The following is a 19,497-nucleotide window of genomic DNA, read 5'->3' as shown; positions in this document are numbered from 1 at the left end:
TATTTTTGAATAAAAGAATAAAGGTGGTAATGAGACACCCAGAATGGTAATGTGTTGCCACAGGTAAACCTAGTGCTCTAGACCAACATGCCAATTGGACGCCCCTATCTTCTCGTTTTAGGGTCCCTGTAGACATGGATTGTCCCTATCTTCTCTTTCCTCCCAGGAGCATATTCCAAAGACTTATCCCAACTTGATGCCCTGCTTTGCATCTCCTTTGGGCCAATAACATTAAACAGCTAATCAAATAAACCAATTAAATTGAAATCTCAACCTCTTGATTAATGTAAGGATGGACACTTTCAGACTAAGTAAGTTAAGTAACATCTTGAGTAAAGTTTTTCTTTTAGTTCACTGACCCTGATTTTTCAATTTGCTTGCTTTCCAGGGTTATCACAACCTCATGTTTTTTTTATCTCCACGTAGGTGCTGTTTTGCTGGGAGATAAGGCAAGGATAAAATAAAGTGTGAAGATATTCTAGAGAAGAGAAAGTCCAAGTGTGGGAAAGATGGGCTTGAGTGAGGTTAAGGGGAGAGAGAGAAAGAGAGAGGTTGGGAACAACTAAAATGAGTTATATTTGCAAAGCGCACTCCACTACTTTCACCTTACCTCTTCCTGATGTGTATATCCACCATTCTGTTAGCTGCCCCTGAGCACAGATGATCCCATGTGCATCGCAGATAGACATCATTTCACCACTGCAAAACCCAGGCTGTTCATCCAGTGGCATGGTCTTCCGTTCAAGTCTGACGATTAAAGTCAAGTCACAGTAGGCTTTACCCAAACCAAATTTAGTTGGCTTTATGAAAGTATACAGGACAAGGAAAAACACATCTAGCACAGTGGTGACACAGTAGAGGTCTTGACACCAAGCCCTGGCTTCTGATGAACCACTCACCCTGCATTTGGGTTAGGTGTAGTCACAGGGACAAGACTGGGTGAGGGCAAAGCCGTATCATCATTTGGGGAAGCCACCAGTCCTGGAATGCCTTCAGTGTTTTCACCTTGCTAGCACAGTGTCCTTAATGGTATTTGACTGGGGTGCATTCTCCAGTGCAACTGCATTTCCTAGATGCTCATTTTTCTGTAGTCAGTAATCTCAACAAAGAAGTACAGTTACTTAGTCCAACAATCAATAACCTCGGCCAGATTCTGTTGGATCTAGCATAATCTTAAATATTTCTTGATTTAGTATGATAAAGAGGAAGGCCATAAACTCTTTGTTCCAAATCCGAAGGAGCTTTCTGTAACTCACAGGTAAAAACACATTCCTTTACTTTTAAATATAATCTTTAGTTAAAATGAGCTTCTTCATTTAAGTAAAGAAAAAATATATTCAATATTAGCTATCTCTGTACATGGAATACATTTGATAAGAAGGATAACGAAATCCTTCGATACAAAGGGATGCTGTTGACTCAACCAAAGTGACTTTAGTCCCAGTCTCACCCCCCCCCCCCCCACTGACAATGGTTCCCAAATATGGAAAACTTGCATTGGACATTTGTTTGTCCATGGCCCATACATCCGTGCCAAATAGGTCCCTGCAGTTTAGAGTGAAAGCTCCTCTCAGCTGTGTTAATCACTTTGCTTTATCAAAACTACAAGTCCCCACTCTCACTGCTGTGTGTACTTTCAGAGAGTCATGATATTTGCCTCCTGCAGCTTGGTCTAAATCACTGAGGGGAGAGGCAGCTGCTTTTTCCCTGGCAGTAAAATTCCTTGGCTTCAGTCCTCTGTGCATATTCTGAGTTTCTCATCTCTGGAGTGCAGATTTCAAAAATATTCCCTTAGCCTTTTTCTTCTTCTCTGTGGCTATATCCAAGGCAAAAAAGATTGTAAAATCATATATATGATGACTTGAGATATTCTCGCCATAATTCTCAGACCCCTAGCTTGTTATCAGGAAATAGCGACCTGTGTGAATAATTTACTAACTTACCTAGTCCTTTATCCCTCTTTGTCTAGCTTCTATCTAAATTCACTGTCTAATAAATGATTTATTAAGATTGCTCAGAGTTCTTCTGCTATAAGATATGTGATTTTAGTCTGTACCGCCTGCTATAGCCCTCTACTTAAAGAGATTAAACTTCTTTTTTCAGTTAAAGAAAGATGGGAAAATGGATTTTAAACTACTGAAAACCAAAAATACTTTTCAAACACTTTTGTGGACATACCCATTTTTTAACATGGAGAAAGAAACTCCTTTCTAAGCTCTCAGGAATGAATGAATGAATGCAAAGAAAATAGATGCACAAGGAGCCTCCAATTCCTAAATGTAAAGAAATTGTCTTTTGTCTGTCCATGGTGGCCATGACTACCTCTGAAACAAAGAGCCTAAGGCCTTGACAACCGGGTCATTTGTTTTCTCTAGTCAAACTCTGAGCACCTGGTAGAAAAATATGTAATACCTCTGTGAGCCTCAGTTTTGCCTGCTTGGCACTTCATGCTTATTGATGAAATGCAGCTAGCTGTGTAATGAAACCCAAATAAAAAAAAAGCCTTAAGGGCTCTGTTCGAATACATTGTTTATGCTGGAGTGAAAATTGACTGCACATCGCTTGGCTTGTGCAATTTACTCCCGAAATATTCCTATTCAGGAAATCCTGCAAATAGCAGTATTTATCTTGAAAATCACCTCACAGAACCCTTAGCAAACTGAGAAACATAATCAATGAGATCGTGATATAGAAGGTGAAAATTAGGCATAATCACAGACCTTTCCCTTCAGTCAGCCCACTAGAAGGCATGCCTTTGAATTTAGATTTTCAAATGTACTCTCAATTTAGACATAAAATATGTTGATTTCAGATTTTAGAAATGATAATTGAATGCTAGGAACAAGGGACCAGTTAGAATTTCTATAAAGGGTCTTATGTTTTTAATCTTTAATGAATGCTGTCAATAATGAGCTGTAGGTATACTATTTATCTGACATAAAACTGCCTAACTACTGCTTTCTAAACTTTGTATTAGAATATGAGGGAGGGGGGACACATAATGTTATGTTAAGTCTTACTGACTGAAATATCTTCATATTGAAGACAGGGAGGGTTTCTTCTTCCCTTCAAGAATGACTTTGCTTCTGTCATCTATAAATAATATGACATACTGTTCTGTTGCCTCTTCTTTTCCATGTAAGAAACTTAGTTGCCCATAATGACAAACCCACACAGAAAACTACCAAAGGACACAACTGGAGTGACTGAATGATAAAGTACATGAGCATCCAAACCCTTCTGTGTGTTCATGTTGCTGTGAGTGTTGTCAAAAAAAAAAAAAAAAAAAAGGCACCAGATAATAGGCAAGGAAGACTATATTCAAGACTATTGAAATAGGAGAGAGAGACTGAAGTCAACTCCATTGAATCAAAAGGCAGCAAAGATTGTAATCACTGGGATGAGCTAGTGTTAAAGTACTGGGGGACACTGGCGGGGCTGTTGGTCACTATGATTTGGCCTTGCGTGTTTGCCAATTGTCCCTTACTGAAGGGAGGTTACTATCCCCACCCCCACTGAGATGGGGCGCCAAGGCTAGCCTTCCTGATATTTACATTTCAATGCAGTGGCTCCCAGGTATTTGAGAAAGACATTCCCAGGTTGTAGAAGACTTACTCTGAGAAACAAACAGGGTTTTAGAAGGGAGGGGGGAGGGGGGATTGGTTAGCCTGGTGATGGGTATTAAGGAGGGCACGTACTGCATGGAGCACTGGGTGTTATACGAAAACAATGGATCATGGATCACCACATTAAAAACCAATGATGTATTGTATGGTGACTAACATAACATAATAAAACTAAAAAAAAAAAAAAAAAGAAGAAAACTTACCTCTCAAAGAGGCAGATAAGGAATTTACAGTTGAAAGTTTTCTAAAGTACATGCACTAAGAAAAGAGAGTTCAGGCCTATAATCAGGAAGAAACCCATCTAATCCTTTAGTCAACCTTAAGGAGAATGCCGGGGCCATCTTTGTATAAACCCAGTTTCCGAGTCCAGAGGGCAGCCAATGAAGAAGATTCCTAGAGGTTGGGCTGGAAATGTCTTTAGATGGTGAAGTGACAATGGCAGTGGCCATTTTATGACTATTTTTTTTTTAAGATTTTATTTATTTATTCATGAGAGACAGAGAGAGAGGCAGAGGGAGAAGCAGGCTCCCAAGGAGCAGGGAGCCCGATGTGGGACTCGATCCCAGGACCCTGGGATCATGACCTGAGCCGAAGGCAGATGCTTAACCATCTGAGCCACCCAGGTGCCCCATTTTATGACTATTTGAATATTTGGGGTGACAGCACAGATATCAGAGAGGTTTTATAAGATTGTCCACCGTCATAGCTATTTCCTGGAACAGAGCATAAAAGCTGTGGGACTTCCAGTGAACTTCCTGAGTGGCCCTTATAGGCGCAGCTCCAGGCATGCAGGTTGTCCATACATAATTCACTGTGCTGACAAGTCCTTTGAAGCCAATATCAAGATGTCCAGCTTCAGCTCTCAGGGTTTCTTTAGAGTCTGAGAGGAAAGTTCAGCTATAGGACAATCTAGAATCTCAGTAAGGATCTGGGTAGTTAGCTTTTAGTTCTCAGTGATGCCAAGTCAGGAGAAGAGGAGAAAAAAAAAAAATGAAGACATGAGTTTGGTGGGTTGTAGTCAGATATCGAAGGAAACTAAAAGAATTGAAAATTTGGTAAGGACGAACAAAATGTGTGAGACAGTCCATTTGCAGGTCGGTAACAATATCACGTAGTTTACAGGGAAATACAAAAGAGCTCAAAGGCAAAGAATGGGACTAGAATCTGGTAACCGTGCTCCAGTTTTCTACTGAAACATAATTTGGGTTTCTCTATAGTCACGTCCCATGTGATCAAAGGTACTCCCAGTAAGATTATTCTTGTTTACAAAATAAAGCCGGGCTGTATTTATGTAAGTGCAGCAAGGATAGCAGCTGACTGCACAGGCCTTTCAAAGTTTGTGTTGCTGTAAGTTTTTATAAAGAATCTCAGATTTGACTTTTAAAAGCTTCGCGAGATTAGGAAGCCACGCCAAGAACTTGCCATCAGATGTTACCAGCAGTACCTATAGATTGGGGTGAATTTTTCTACAGTCGAAGTCCTCAAAATATCCTAAGGCTTCCTGGGCCTGCCAGGAAGTGACCTTCCCTATTTACCTGTAAGACTGGACATCCCATAAGCCAGGCTGGTTTTCTCAAGAGGGCTTTGTAAGCATTGTCTCCAAAAAGTGTACTGTAGTTATTTAAAACTATCTGGTTATATCCGATTTTATGTATATCATTCTCAAATATGACATTCCAGTCAAAACCTTGGTTATATAATCAATTTTCTCAATTATGTCCTGTTACAAGAAATACAGAGTCTTATTGAATTTGTGCAAATAAACATATTGCCAGGAAAATAAACTTACTCAATAGGAGTTTGTGAATTCTGGAGGTAGGGAGAAAAAGATAAATGTTTTGTTTCTGTTTATAAAAGTATAATCTACTAAATTGCTCTGAGATAGAGATGGCTTAAGAGAAAAGAAAAAGGAGTTCCTTATATCAAGAAAATAGAACATTGAAGCATCAGCAATATTCCAAACAAAAGCCGTAATCAAATGATTCTTCATTGGTTGAATCAGTTCTCCGTAATTGATTGTCGTTTTGCTTGATCTCGGGTTAGCAGTTACATAAACCGATCAGCTTCTCCACTGGAGTTCTGGAAATCCTGATTCAGTCAAAGTTATTTAAGCAAAGCTGCAGAAGCTTGTGCCCTAGAGTACCTGAAATAGTCCTTTACATGGGTCTCCAAGACAGTCCCTTGTTGTTGAAGACAAGCATTCTGGCCCTCTAGCTGATTACAAGCACTTTCAGGGGAGCCTCAGAGTAAAACAACTCTGTAAATGATAAAAGGCTTCAAACAGCCATGGTTAAAGATCTGATGAGAGTTCACTGAAAGGAATTCAGTCATTTCTGTGGCTTACAACATTTTCGAGTAATAACTGGAATTATCACTGACGACATTATACTGTGGTCTGTTAGGCAAAGCAGAACCAAGTCATATCGTGGACAGCAAGGGCGTTGACTAATTTCTAGTAACCTGATATAATTACTGAAACATTTACATTAATCACATGTGGCCCATACAAATGTAACTTCTGGAAGGTTAAGCATCTCTTGTTTGATGATGCTTTTTTTATGTTGACTCAACATATCAAATAAGCATAACTATTCTTCATATTTTTTTTAGATATTAAGAGAGAACAAATGTGAGAGAACAAATCTAGAGATTTTTTATATCAGTTTGAGATCAAGATTTCATTTTGGGTTTGATTTGTGGAGGGCAAAATATCAAAGGTTGTCAAAAATATGAAAAGGTTTGAACCCTTGGTTAAATAGGATCATGGGTCACTGAAACAGTGTTTGACTACCTACTTAACCAAAGTGACAGGGAAAGATTTCAAAAATAAACATAGGAGGTAACATGATTATGAAAGACTGGCTCTCCAGAAAGTGAGATGATTCTTAAATAATCAAGGATATGATAAAATCAACATAAAACACAGGAAATTATTCTGATAAGACACGATCACTGTTGCTTACCTAAATTATTCAGAAGGTAAAGAAAAAGCTTTTACAGTCTCTTATTAAGAACAAATCAATAATCTGAGAAAATTTTGTCATCTTAATGAAGAAAAAAATGAATTCTAGTTTTGCATTAATATACTGTTGATACTAAAGCTCATTTGTAAAAAGCTTATAAATAAACCCGCTCAATCATAGTCAGTTGTGATCACATGAGACAAATTTCTTTTCCACAAACTTTCTACAGCTTTCAATATCCACTCAGATTTTGTCCTACACTTTTCCTCATCTTCCTTCTGGAACAATCAGTCATTCCACTTAAGGACAAAATACTCCCTTCTTACTTAACAAAACCAATGCTATTACACACCTTGTATATGTTGCATACAAAGTTGTTTCTCTTTGACCTTAATGTTTCTAGAAGTTTCATTTATATATATTGTTTATACCTTTTAACCATTAGTAACTTTGTTTTATGGAAAAAACCAGGGAGCAGATAAATGTGAACTGTCATATACTGGCATTTTGTAGCAGACTAGCAACGATTATGAAAACAAGTTGAGGGGCGCCTGGGTGGCTCAGTTGTTAGGCGTCTGCCTTTAGCTCGGGTCATGATCCCGGGGTCCTGGGATCGAGCCCCGCATCGGGCTCCCTGCTTGGCAGGAAGCCTGCTTCTCCCTCTCCCCACTCCCCCGCTTGTGTTCCTTCTCTCGCTATGTCTCTCTCTGTCAAATAAATAAAATCTTTAAAAAAAAAAAAAAAAACAAGTTGAGGTTACCTGTTCAATATGAAGGCTAAACGTTTTCATCAGTATTTGCGTAGGAGACTTTTAGGCTTTTCTTTGGACTTAATAGGTAATCTTATGGAGGCCATGGTCTAAAATTTGGGTGAGTGACTAAAGCTGTAGCAAAGGGCAATCTGGGTGTCTCCAAAGCCCATCTGAGTATATAAAATATCCAGTTTGTTTCCAGGTAGTCTTTTCAGCTTCAAGAGATTACTTTTGGGGTTCCTAAGTCTCTTGAGAGCCCCCCATGGGGGCAGGGAGCATAAAGCTCATAGATGAATTGAGGGACAGGGTGGGCAGGGATTGGTTGGCAGAGGTGAACAGAGGGTTTTGAAAGGCAATATATCAAAGAATTCAAGGGAGCTGACAGAAAGATCAAAGGTGACAAAAGGAAAGAATAGCAGAGGTCATGGGAGGGGAGAGGTTCTAGATGAACCAGTGTAGGGAGATCAGAGGTTCCCCCAAAAGCCCATTGAAATTCCAAGTTATCTTTAGTAAAAAAAAAAAAAAAGAAAAAAAAAATGCCAACAAAAAGGGAAGTGGACAGCTCCACAGCTGCTGTTCTCGTCAGAGAATCAGAAGATTGAGAACTTGTCTACGGCCATACCACCCTGAACGCACCCGATCGCGTCTGATCTCGGAAGCTAAGCAGGGTCGAGCCTGGTTAGTACTTGGATGGGAGAAGAGTGAGAACTTACCATGGGGGAGGAACCAAAGTAACAACAACAAAGTAAGAATGCCAGAGAGAGAGTGCTTTAAATGCCAAAGAACTGAAGTTCAAGCAAATGAGATCTCAATGAGAATGTAATATGTTCTACACCCTTGGTAGCTTTCAAACAAAAAATCTTGGACTCTAACCCAGCATCAGGAGTCAATTCAGACTCCTGAGAAAAAAATCTGTCCTTACCATGCTTCCAGAGACTGTCATCAGGAGCACTGGATTTTGAGTTAGATTCCTCAGTGGATCCTCAATCAGTCAGGGGTATGTCACTGTTCACATAATTAGCTTTTTGGAGGTTAATGTCATCTAGTCCACTGTTAGGGAGGTAATTCGCATACAATGAGATTATTCACATTCCAATAGTTCCTCCCTTAGATAGATTTGTACTAGCTCAGAATTAGAATAAGAGATCTAATTTGATTTATTTGTTTTTAATTTTTAAGAGGTGGTGTTGGGAAGGCAAGGAACAGAGAAGAGGACACTGACCTTTTATGTCTAATCCTCATTCCTAGAAAAATAGTTTCAGTGTTTTCTATTAAGTACATCAATATTTCCATGGAATGTGTCCTGAAAAATAGTGGGTAAAAGTTATTGGACAAGGGGGTGCCTGGGTAGCTCAGATGGTTAAGCATCTGCCTTCGGCTCAGGTCATGATCTCAGTGTCCTGAGATGGAGTCCCACATCAGGCTCCCTGCTCAGTGGGGAGCCTGCTTCTCCCTTTCCCTCTGCCCCTGCTGCTCCCCCTGCTTGTGCTCTCTCTCTGACAAATAAATAAATAAAATCTTTTTTAAAAAGAAAGTTATTGGACAAAAAGGTACAATATTCTCATTCACCATGCAACTCAACAGAGGTTTATTGGAAATTAACCCCCCCCCCCGAATTTAGGCTGGTTCTGGGCAAAGGTATTTATAATTCCAGCTCCAATAAAATCTTAAAGATTGTTGGTTTGTGGATAAGTCAATATTTTAATGGAATTAGGCATCGACCTTTCTCTTGGAACACTGGGGATCATAATTTTATCTATTACTTTTCACCCCTCCTCTCAACTCCAAAAACCATTCCTTAGTTGAGGTAGCATGATAATGGGGAGAGAAACAAAAGACCCAAGTTTAGATCCCAGCTCTGACACTTATTGGGTTTATGACACTGTTTAATTCACCTTTCTTATCCTGACTTGCCTCTTGATTAATAATGAAAAATTGGGCCAATTTCTCTGGGACTTGTTGGATTAAGGTACAACTACAGTGAGAACACATTTTCCTAAAATAATAGAAAAAGATGGTGAATGGGACCTTTCCTAGTGTAGCTGGAATTTTGACAAGAGCCTCTAAGAAGAAAAATTAGGCTTGCCAAATACACCACCCTTTCAAAAGAAAGGGGTAAGTTGCTACCAGAAAACTGATCCAAAAAAGACTGGGGATAGTCATGAGATTTTCATTGTTCACCCATCCAAATTGCCTATATAAGGAGAAGATTATAAACTTGAGAAGTTTCTTGAATTGGGAATTCCTGGAACAGAGAATTCAAGTAGGATTAAGATTTTGTTGCTTAAGAGGAAACTGGTATGTTTTTTTTCCTATTTACTTCATGAGGGAGGAAAGAAGAGTGCTTTTCTTTCTCCCCTGCTGAGCCAAAGAGGAAAGCTCCCCAAAATCCTCTATTACAGTGGTAGGCAGACCATTCTGCTTAGAAAAGTCTCCAAATAGTGTAGAAAACAGAGTATCCTCCTGAACTTTCTAAACTTAACGTCTGTTTTCTCCCCTGGCATATTGTAAATATTGACATTTAAAACGTGTTACATTACTCTTTTGAATATATCCAGTAGACTCCAAATACCATAGCAATATGATATCTACCATCATCCACTTGAAAAAGTACACAAAACAAGCTCATCTTTAAGTTTGATATCATTTTTCTTTTTTCTTTATATCTCCATTCTACTTCCCCAAAGAATTGTATTCTAATGTAATATATATTTATTCTATAAAGCCTTTTATTAACCACTTTATCATACTTCTGTATGACAAATATATGTGGATTTAAATTCAGTTTTTACAAACAATTTTCCATAACTATAAGGCTCTAAGTATTTTTAAAAATCTGTTAGATTGAATTGTACCTATAATTATTGATAATAAATACACCTAACAATAATCAAATTACTTAAGTATATACAAATTCTGGTAAGTAATTGTTAAACATAATCAATAGATTTTTATTGGAAATTTATTAGTGAAATCGATGAGTAGGTGCTTGATAGGGTACCTTGATTAAAAGAGAATTTCAGTCATCAATATTTTGAATCTTATTTTGATTTTTCATAAATGTGTCTTGGGCACAGTGTACCATTGGGATACAACAGAAGAGGCATGCTTTTATTTTGTAAAGTTGGAGGACTAACATTAACCAAAAGGTGAGAATGATAATTGGTATGATGTTTGTGTACCACAGGAATACATTCAACCTTGTTGAAGCTGAGAATTTGGAAACTAATTCCATGAACACCATCTATGCTCACATATCCCTAAGAAAGTCTTTGTGTACCCCCAGGGGCATATCCCAGTCGGAAGACTGCCACTCTAAGAAAGATGGGTATGCTGTGAGAAGGAGAGAGGGGAAATTTAGTCCCTGGATGGACACTTGTTAAGCTACCAAAATACCACTGAGGTCATCCAGCACAGTCCATGCCTTTAACCATTGCATAGTTCCTTACTCCAGCAATATTTGTATCGTAGTGTTGACTCACACTAAACTTACTAGTGTCTAAAGTCACCAGTTCCTTTTCACATGTGCTGCTTCTAGTTGACCTTTTCTCCATCCTGCTCCTGTGTCATCTACTTTTTTTTGGAATTGGATACAAGGCCATCAGCCCCTTCCCTTGCCCTGCTTATCTTACTTATCCACTAAGGTGCCTGGAGCTTAGGTCCAGTGCCTCCCATTTCTTGATTCAGTCCTGACCAATGCAGTGAATACACAAGAAACATACTACCCCTGGAGGCAGCATCTGTAACTAGCAGTACTGTTCTGTGTCTGGTTTCTGGTTCATCTCTGGTGATTTGAGCTCCTACATTTTCATTGACATTGTCACCTTCTGCTTACAGCCTCCCCCGCCTCAGTTGTGATTGCTCTGCCCTCCTAGTTTTCTCCCCTCACTCTGCCACCCACCCAGAAAGGAAACCTATTTTTAACCCCAAACTGTTTGAGACCTTAATAAATTAACCCATCAATCCAGTTGATAGCAGAGATGGAGAGGAGGTGATCTGCAGGTCCTGATTCTATAATATAGTGTATTGCAATCTCTTAGTTTCTTTTAAACTTCAGATTTCATGTCTGCCTTCCATAACTTCATCTATGTTATAAAAAAAATTTTTTCTCAAATAGCCTGAATTCTAAGAGAGAGCCCTGCAACACATCACTAAAACCTTACCTCTATTTTGACATCAATTCCAGCTTCAGTTTCCTTTGGCAATTGTTCAATTAGTTACCAAACTCTAATTGCTTTATTTCCTATCCAGCTCATATTGTTCCATTTTGTCCACAAGCGTTAATTTTCAGACTTTATCAAATGTATCAGTGATATGCACATCAACTTTATTTGCATATATCCCTGATCAACCCCTCTAGGCAGAGAAAGACATGAGGCTAAGCTAATGAAATTTCTATTCAGCTAACAAACCATTTATTAACTACAATGTCCTACTATGTTAAGGTGACTCTCATTCTTAATTTGCTTAGAGGCAAGCTGATGTATGAATATACTGTTGGAGAGGAAACATTTTTCTCCACCCTTCAAGTTTCTTCTGCCTGGTCTAAGAATTAAATTGACATGAGACACGTTAACAGGAGAAAATCAAATTTAATTACATACATGAAGAGACTCCACATAAACATGAGAGATTCCAAAGAGATTCAGTCAAAGCAAAATATATATGTCATTCTAAACTAAGGAAAAGGAGTGGGGGCCTGGGATTTCAAAGGGAAGGAAAAGAGTTCACAGAAGAATGGACAGAGTAAATGTTTGGTAAAGAAATGTTTTCTGGGCCATCCAGAAACAATGGCACTTAGAGAGGACTTCAGTCAAACCAGACTTGCTAGGTTCCTCCCTATCTACCATACCTAGTTATTGATGGTGGTAATTTCCTTTCTGGAATAGGTCCTCTACCTAAATCCTTTTAGGCATTTGGGGAGAGGTCAAAGGTCCTGCCTGAGGCTTTTGGGTCTTGATTGTTTTCAGCATGAAATTATCTGCATGTCAAAGTGGCACATCTTGGGGTGGCAAGGAGTGCTCCCTTACAATACCTCAGTTTACTAAACGCAATCAATGCAGAAACATTTACATTGCAGTGTGGCAAGTATACTTACAGAATGGTGTGATAGCTCAAAGGAGTGATACCCAGCCCAGCCAAAGTATTGTTCACAGCAGAGCTACTAAAGTGTGGTCTCAAGACCAGCAGCATCACCTAGAAGTTTGTTAGAAATGCAGATCCTTGAGCTTGTCCTTAAACCTCCTGAATCAGAATAGATGGCAGTGAAGCTCAAGAACCTGTATTATAATAAGCTCTCCAGAAGATATTTTGACTTTGTATTGTTTGGGAGCTCTGACCTCAAGACAGCTTCCTGGAGGATATGGTGCCTGATCTGTATCTTTAAAAAAAGATGAGTAGGAATTGATAAAGTGAAACGTGTGTGAGGGAAAGGAAAAGGATTCTAGAGAGAAGAGGGAACAAGAACAAAGATAGGGAAGTGATTAATGACATGAAGTGTGGGAAGAAAAACAAATTTAGTGATGTTGAAGTGTAGCCCAGTTTTGGTGAGGCTTCTATGCTGCTTCAAGGAACTTAGTCATTATCTTTGAGAAATGTGGGAATCATTAAAGAGAAGTAACTTACAAACTCTCAAATTGAGGCATGTAGTACCCAAAAAGGGAGTCTGGTCAGGAGGTTATTGAGGTAGTTGAGAAGCAACATGGTCTTGGATGAGGTCTTTGGTCATAGGGATAAAGAAGAGATCATTTAGAGAAGTATTTTTTAATTTGTTGCTGGTGAGCTATTGATGAGTTATGAAATCAATTTAATGAGTGGCATGAAATAGAATAAGGTAGCATTGGGTACAGTAGAATATAATACACATTATCACATTGTATTTCCTGTGATATGGTTAAGTAGTGTTTTGGGAAATGTGTTTTCATTTAGATATCATTTTATTTTTATTTCTAATTTTAAGAGAATCTTCACATTCCTTTTATACACAATAAATTAGTAGTGTGTCAGTAAGATCATACTGGGTTAATTACTACAAAAGAGAATAAATTCATCTTCCCATGGCAAACTTGGAAAGTGTACATCATTTTTTTTTTTTTAAAGAATTTATTTATTTGACAGAGAGAGACACAGCGAGAGAGGGAACACAAGCAGGGGGAGTGGGAGAGGGAGAAGCAGGCCTCCCGCGGAGCAGGGAGCCCGATGCGGGGCTCGATCCCAGGACCCTGGGACCATGACCTGAGCCGAAGGCAGACGCTTAACGGCTGAGCCACCCAGGCGCCCCAGTGTACATCATTTTATTTATTCATTGAAGATAGTACCTTTCTGCAGTACAAAATGCAAAGCATAAAAGGGCACAAATACTCCCTTGCTTCTCCATCTTTCAGCCACCTCATTTCTCTCCCCACAGCCTTGCCAGAGTATCAGTTTCAATGATGGCACTCTGAGGATAGGATGCGATGTGTGTGTTTCCATGTTTATATTCTTCCTTTTCCTGTCTTCTTAAAAAAAAAAATCTTGTAGAATACTATAAACACTGTTTCTGCATCATGTTTTTTCCACTTAATGATATGTACTGGCAATTATTTTCTATATTAGCACCTTAAGGGTGTTCTGATTTTTTTCCATTTGCACACTCTTGTATCCTAAGGATGTACCATAGTTTATTTAACCAACATTCCAATTAAGGACCATTTCATTTGTTTTCAAGCTTTGTTCCTGCTATAAGATGACAATGTAGAATGTTATGCTCATGCCCTCTCACACATTGCAAGTATATCCATAGGATAAGTTCCTAGAAATAAGATGGCTGGGTTAAGATGGCACTTATTATTTTAGTAAATATGGCCAAATTGCACATCACAGAGTACTCCAATTGGTAATATGAAGTTTTTTTCCACACACCTTTGCCAACTCAGTGTGTCATCAACCGTTTTGATCTTTGCTAAGCTAGAAAAAGATGCCATCTCATTGTATTTTAATTTGTATTCTTCTTTTGAGTGAGGATAAATTTTTTCAGGATCAAAAATTGTTATAGAAAGATTTATATTTCCTTTTTTGTGCACCATTTGTTTTATTCATTGCCATTTTTTTTCCTGTTAGGTTGTTTGTCTTTTTCTCATAGAGACAAATACAGTTTACAACCTGAAGTGAAAACATGTTCTTTTTACAACAAGGATTCTAATGAATGTTTCTTATGACAAATAGATTCTAGTCTTAAGGTTATAACCTGAAAATATTGAAACAAACCTTTGAACTTTATGGGAATGGTCTTTGCCCTTTTTAGCAAACAGTCCTGTACAGAAATTCAACATGATGACAAATTATAGGATAAACACAGATTTAATTTTGTTAAAAAATTGGGAACAGGTATGTAAATATTTGCTTGCTTTTTCTATCAATCTAACAACAGGTAATGGCTGTGACATGGTTTGTCTTTCCAAAGCCCCTATGTCAACTGACTCTCATTCTTTGAAAATACTTCATTAGCTGAAGAAGACCTGTAGTTTCTCCCTGCATTGCATTTTTTTTTAGCCAAGTCTTAAATAACTATTTGGAAGATTAAAATTTCATTCCCACACCTTCTTTTTCCTTGTGAAAATCAAAACTGCACTTTTCCAATCTTCCAGACCACCCAGAGAGGTTTGTGATTTGACGTGCCAGTTTTATTAGTGTCCTAAGATGTAATTTGTCTAGATCAAGAGAGTTCATTTTGAGCAGCTGGGGACTTTGTAATCTCTTTACCCATCTAGGGCACCAGTTCCCTCTCATTTCTATTTGTTTTATTCTTTGTAGTTGGAATATCATTCCCCTTGACCTACAAGAAACCCAATAGGAATTAAAGCATTCCCACTTGTATCTTCCATTAACCAATATTAGGTCATCTTCTCCAAAAGCAGACCTCTTTTTTCCTTGATCATTCTATTACTCCAAATATGCTTTTAAAAGCCATTTTGTCACCCTAGATCTTTTTTATACTTTCTTGAAATCATGTTTTTACTGTACTACAATTTTAATTTTTTACTTACCATTCTTCCATTCTGTTAAAAGTAAGTCTTTGTTCTATTAATAGCAAATTTATATAATGATACTTTGGAGTAGGTTGCATGAGAACTTCAGAAGCAGTGTTATCATTATTTCTTAATTTCCCTCAAAAGAAAGCTCTGCTGTGCATATGGATGACATCCCTTTCTGAGTATGTGTGGAGGAGAAACATGGGAACACTTCCAGTAGTTTTCAAACAACTTCTGTTTAAGTGAATGAATGGACCACCTGGTTTACCACCTATATCACCCAAGGGATGACTTTGATTGGCAGAGAGAACACAGGGTAGAATCAATGGAAGTTAAATGAGAAAGGTTTTGAACTTGAAAGTTACCACCCTTGGTGACAGTGGGTGTTGGTAGAAGATAGCAGGCTGAGATTTCAAATATATTCAGAAATGCTGTGCACCTGCAACTTGGAATTCTCAAAACAGTACCATTTTCTAATAACTTTTAAAAAAAGGTACAGCCACCTTTCTTGTCTGATTCCAAAAGCTATATCCATGAAGCTGTTTACTCATAAAATTGTATCATTGGAAAGTAAATGTTATATCCATAAGGTAAGTATGGAAATGAATTAAAATTCTAGGTTCACCTGGGTGTCTCAGTCAGTTAGGCAGCTGCCTTCGGCTCAGGTCATGATCCCAGATCAAGCCCCACGTCGGGCTCTCTGCTCCATGGAGAGCCTGCTTCTCCCTCTCCCTCTACCTGCTGCTCTGCCTACTTGTGCTCTCTCTCTCTATCCCTCTGTCAAGTAAATAAATAAAAAAAACTTTAAAATTCTAGGGTTAACATTTACCCATTCCCAATTCTCCTACACACTATCTAGAGCCATGCTTCTCAAACTTTAATGTGGGTGGAATAAGCTGAGGATCTTGTTAGAATGCAGTTTCCTGGTGATACTGATACTACCAGTCTGGGACCTACACTTTGAAAAACATTTTCATGGATTCTTAAGTAGGTAAATAGTCATAAATATAATAAATATGTGGGAAGAATTGTATAAATGATACCTTAGGCTCATATAATGAATTGGGAAGAATTGTATAAATACCTTAGGGTCATATAATGAATTAAACAAATGCAACTTTATTTATTCCTCACTGATCTTCATATACTTCCCCCATGTTGGGCAGTGAGAAAAAAGGACCTCACTCAGAAACAATTTTATCAGTCTCTTTTTATGTGTTGCCATCTCTTGAATAAATGGGAAATCTTTCAGATTCCTTAGCTCTCCTCTTGCTCCTCTCTAGGATGGCATCTGGATTGATAGGTGAGGGAAAATTACATGGACTGTATGACCTATGGTCCCCATGCCAGTCTCTGTACTCTCCTTGACTTTTCGATCCCTGCAGCAGTCTCCTTTGTCTGCCTGGTACCTACCCTACTGACCTCATAGCTGTGAACTTGTATTTTCACCAGGAAATACTGTGCTCTACTCACTAAACTGTATTGGTTGCTAAAGGAATCCTTATGTAAGTGAGTTACTACTGAAGAACACTTAAAATTCGAAATACATAATTATGACACCTCTAAAAGCAAATGTGACTATCATTATGGGTAAGCACGACTGCCAAGAAGTTATAGCAACATAAAGCCACTCAATACCCTTTTTTTGTAAGGGGAGGATATGAATTTGGTGTTAACAGAACATTGTATCAGGTGCTGTGGGAAAAAATAAAAACAAGAGAACCTATGGCCGTAATCTTTGTGATTTTATTTAAAAAGGAGAAAAAAGACAAATATGTAGAAAAATCATTTAACACTAAAAATAACACTTTCAGGAATACTTATTTTAATTAAAACTATTTTGCTATTTAATTGCCATCTCATAAACTTATACTAATATAAGCTTCTACTCATATTTGAGAGTTAAAAAAATTTACCAAAATGGTGGAAATTAATTTAGAGATGAATATTTCTAATGAAACTCAGTAGCATTCTCAAGATAAAGTTTTAAGGAATACTTGAAATATTCAAATTCAGAATAAACTTAGATGGTGTTAGTGGGGAAATAAATCACAAGTCACATGATTCTTCCCATTGAAGATGTAAGCAAATTTGGTGCACTAGGTTTGCTTAGATATGCCATAGTGATATTTTTTCTTAAATACACAGTTCTCTCCCTTGAGATTTCACTTGTATTAATTTCCATGTCATTGAAAATAAGAGTGTATTATAAATCTAATTAAAAATATAGTTCTATGTTGCGTAAGTCTTCCTGTCATCTAACAGACAAAATTAGGTGGTTACTACTTTTAGTCAGTTGTACTTGACTTAGATATCACCTTTGTATTCCAAATACTTCCAAACTGCCACTTATCTGCTGTTCTCCTTGTCATACCTTTCTCTCATTCTTCCTGGCTCTCCCTCGAGAGCTGTAGTGTCTCTGGGCTCATTCCTTCACATGTTGGAAAATAGATATACTATATATGGAATTATACATAGAATGGAAGATATCAAATACTTCAGTCTGTATCTGATATATATTTTGAAAAATAGACACCTTAGTTGTAAATTACTCAAATTATCCCCTAGCGTAAATGCATTTAATTTGCTGTGTAATTTCAGTATACAGATCAATATATTAAAAACTTAAGAGTTTGCATGTCCAAATATTTCTGAAGCCATAGCTTCCAACTTATGAACACCTCATTGCCCCCTCTGGACATAGTGAATATTCAGCAATTACTGATCATAAGAAGGCACAAAGTTTATAGTTAATAAAAGCACCCATAATTATTTAACTCTTAACATTTTAATAACAGTTTTAATTTTAAGGTTAAAAATGCAAACTGCATTTATAATAACTGGTTAGGTAGCATGCTAGTCATTAAAATGAGATTGATTTTCCTGAAATTAATAACTATTAAGCATTCAAAAGGCAAAATATGGAAGCACTCACTAGAATGTATAGGGTACAACTAAAATTCTACTTATTGACCCATGAAATTACAAAACCTGTGTGCATACTTTTAATTTTTAAGATTCATTTGAGAGAACTTTTGTGAATAACATGTAGAGAAAATATGGATAGATAGGCATCTCTTTTAAATTATCTGATGAAGTAGGTGATAAGGAACACAAAATAAATAATTCATGGTAACATTTATTACAATATATCTTCTAGCATTAGCATAGTAATAAGTACTAGTGATTTACATAATTGGAGAGATAGCACAAATACAAAATTGTACTCACACACTCCTGTGCTTTACTCAAAACTAGGCAGATGTTATCTGAGATATTATACTGTCTTTGCCATTATAGCTGAAGTCAGGTTTATTAGAGATAGTGTTATCTTTATTATCTTTAATATCTTCAATGGGTCAGTTATGAATAGAAGCATTAACTTTGCTTATGACTAAGTTAAACAGAATTTTGGACACCGTACAAAATAAGAACAAGTATTTAAAGTAGCTTTAGAGAAGAGAAGTAGCCTATTAAAGGTATGTCTGATTTGAATAAGAACAAAACAATCAGTGGAGTTATAAGGTTAGAAATGAATGATCATTAGGTTGTTTCTAGTTTTTCGCTAATGTAAACATAGCTGAAAGAACATTTTTTGTAGGTCTCCTCACAAACCCATGTGACAATACCTAGTAGAAATGCTGACTCATTAGAGTATTCACATCTTTATTATACATTGTAAATTGCTTTCCACCAGCAGTGGGAAATGACATGAATTTAGTATTTTAATTTGCATATCCCTGGTTAAACAGCTTTTCAAGTTTGTTGGCCATTCAGATTTTTCCTCCTATGAGTTGTCTTCAAATACTTTGCCAAATTTTCAATCGGATTGTTCATTTTCTCTTACAGGTTAATATGAGTTCTTTGTATATTCTGGGCTCTAACAGTTATATGCATCTGAAATACAGGTCCGGAATTCCTTATCCAAAACCTTATCATTGACTTTACAGGAGACCAATGAAAATGTTCACTTAGCTAGAGTGGTGGAAATCAAAGAGAGTTAAAAGAATATAAAAATTAAGTTTGGCAGGCTGAATGGAACCCTGGGACTCAAGATGAAGGGTGACATGTTATGTGAACGAAAGAAGTGGCTTTATTCCATCATGGGTTCCTTTCCTTCATTTCAACAACCCTCATGTTAGCTTTGT

At 37.5% G+C, this 19,497-nt stretch overlaps 1 protein-coding gene across 13 annotated transcripts in view; it reads left to right on the top strand.

Moving 5' to 3' along the window:
- Positions 1-19,497, top strand: part of DMD (dystrophin) — a 2,446,616-nt gene that overhangs the window by 1,736,834 nt on the left and 690,285 nt on the right. The window lies entirely within an intron of this gene.

The sequence above is a fragment of the Phoca vitulina genome, unplaced genomic scaffold (genome assembly GCF_004348235.1).
Source record: "Phoca vitulina isolate PV1807 unplaced genomic scaffold, GSC_HSeal_1.0 scaffold35, whole genome shotgun sequence".
NCBI lineage: Eukaryota > Metazoa > Chordata > Mammalia > Carnivora > Phocidae > Phoca > Phoca vitulina.
Note: the sequence above shows the minus strand (reverse complement) of the source record. Positions and strands in the feature narration are given on the sequence as shown.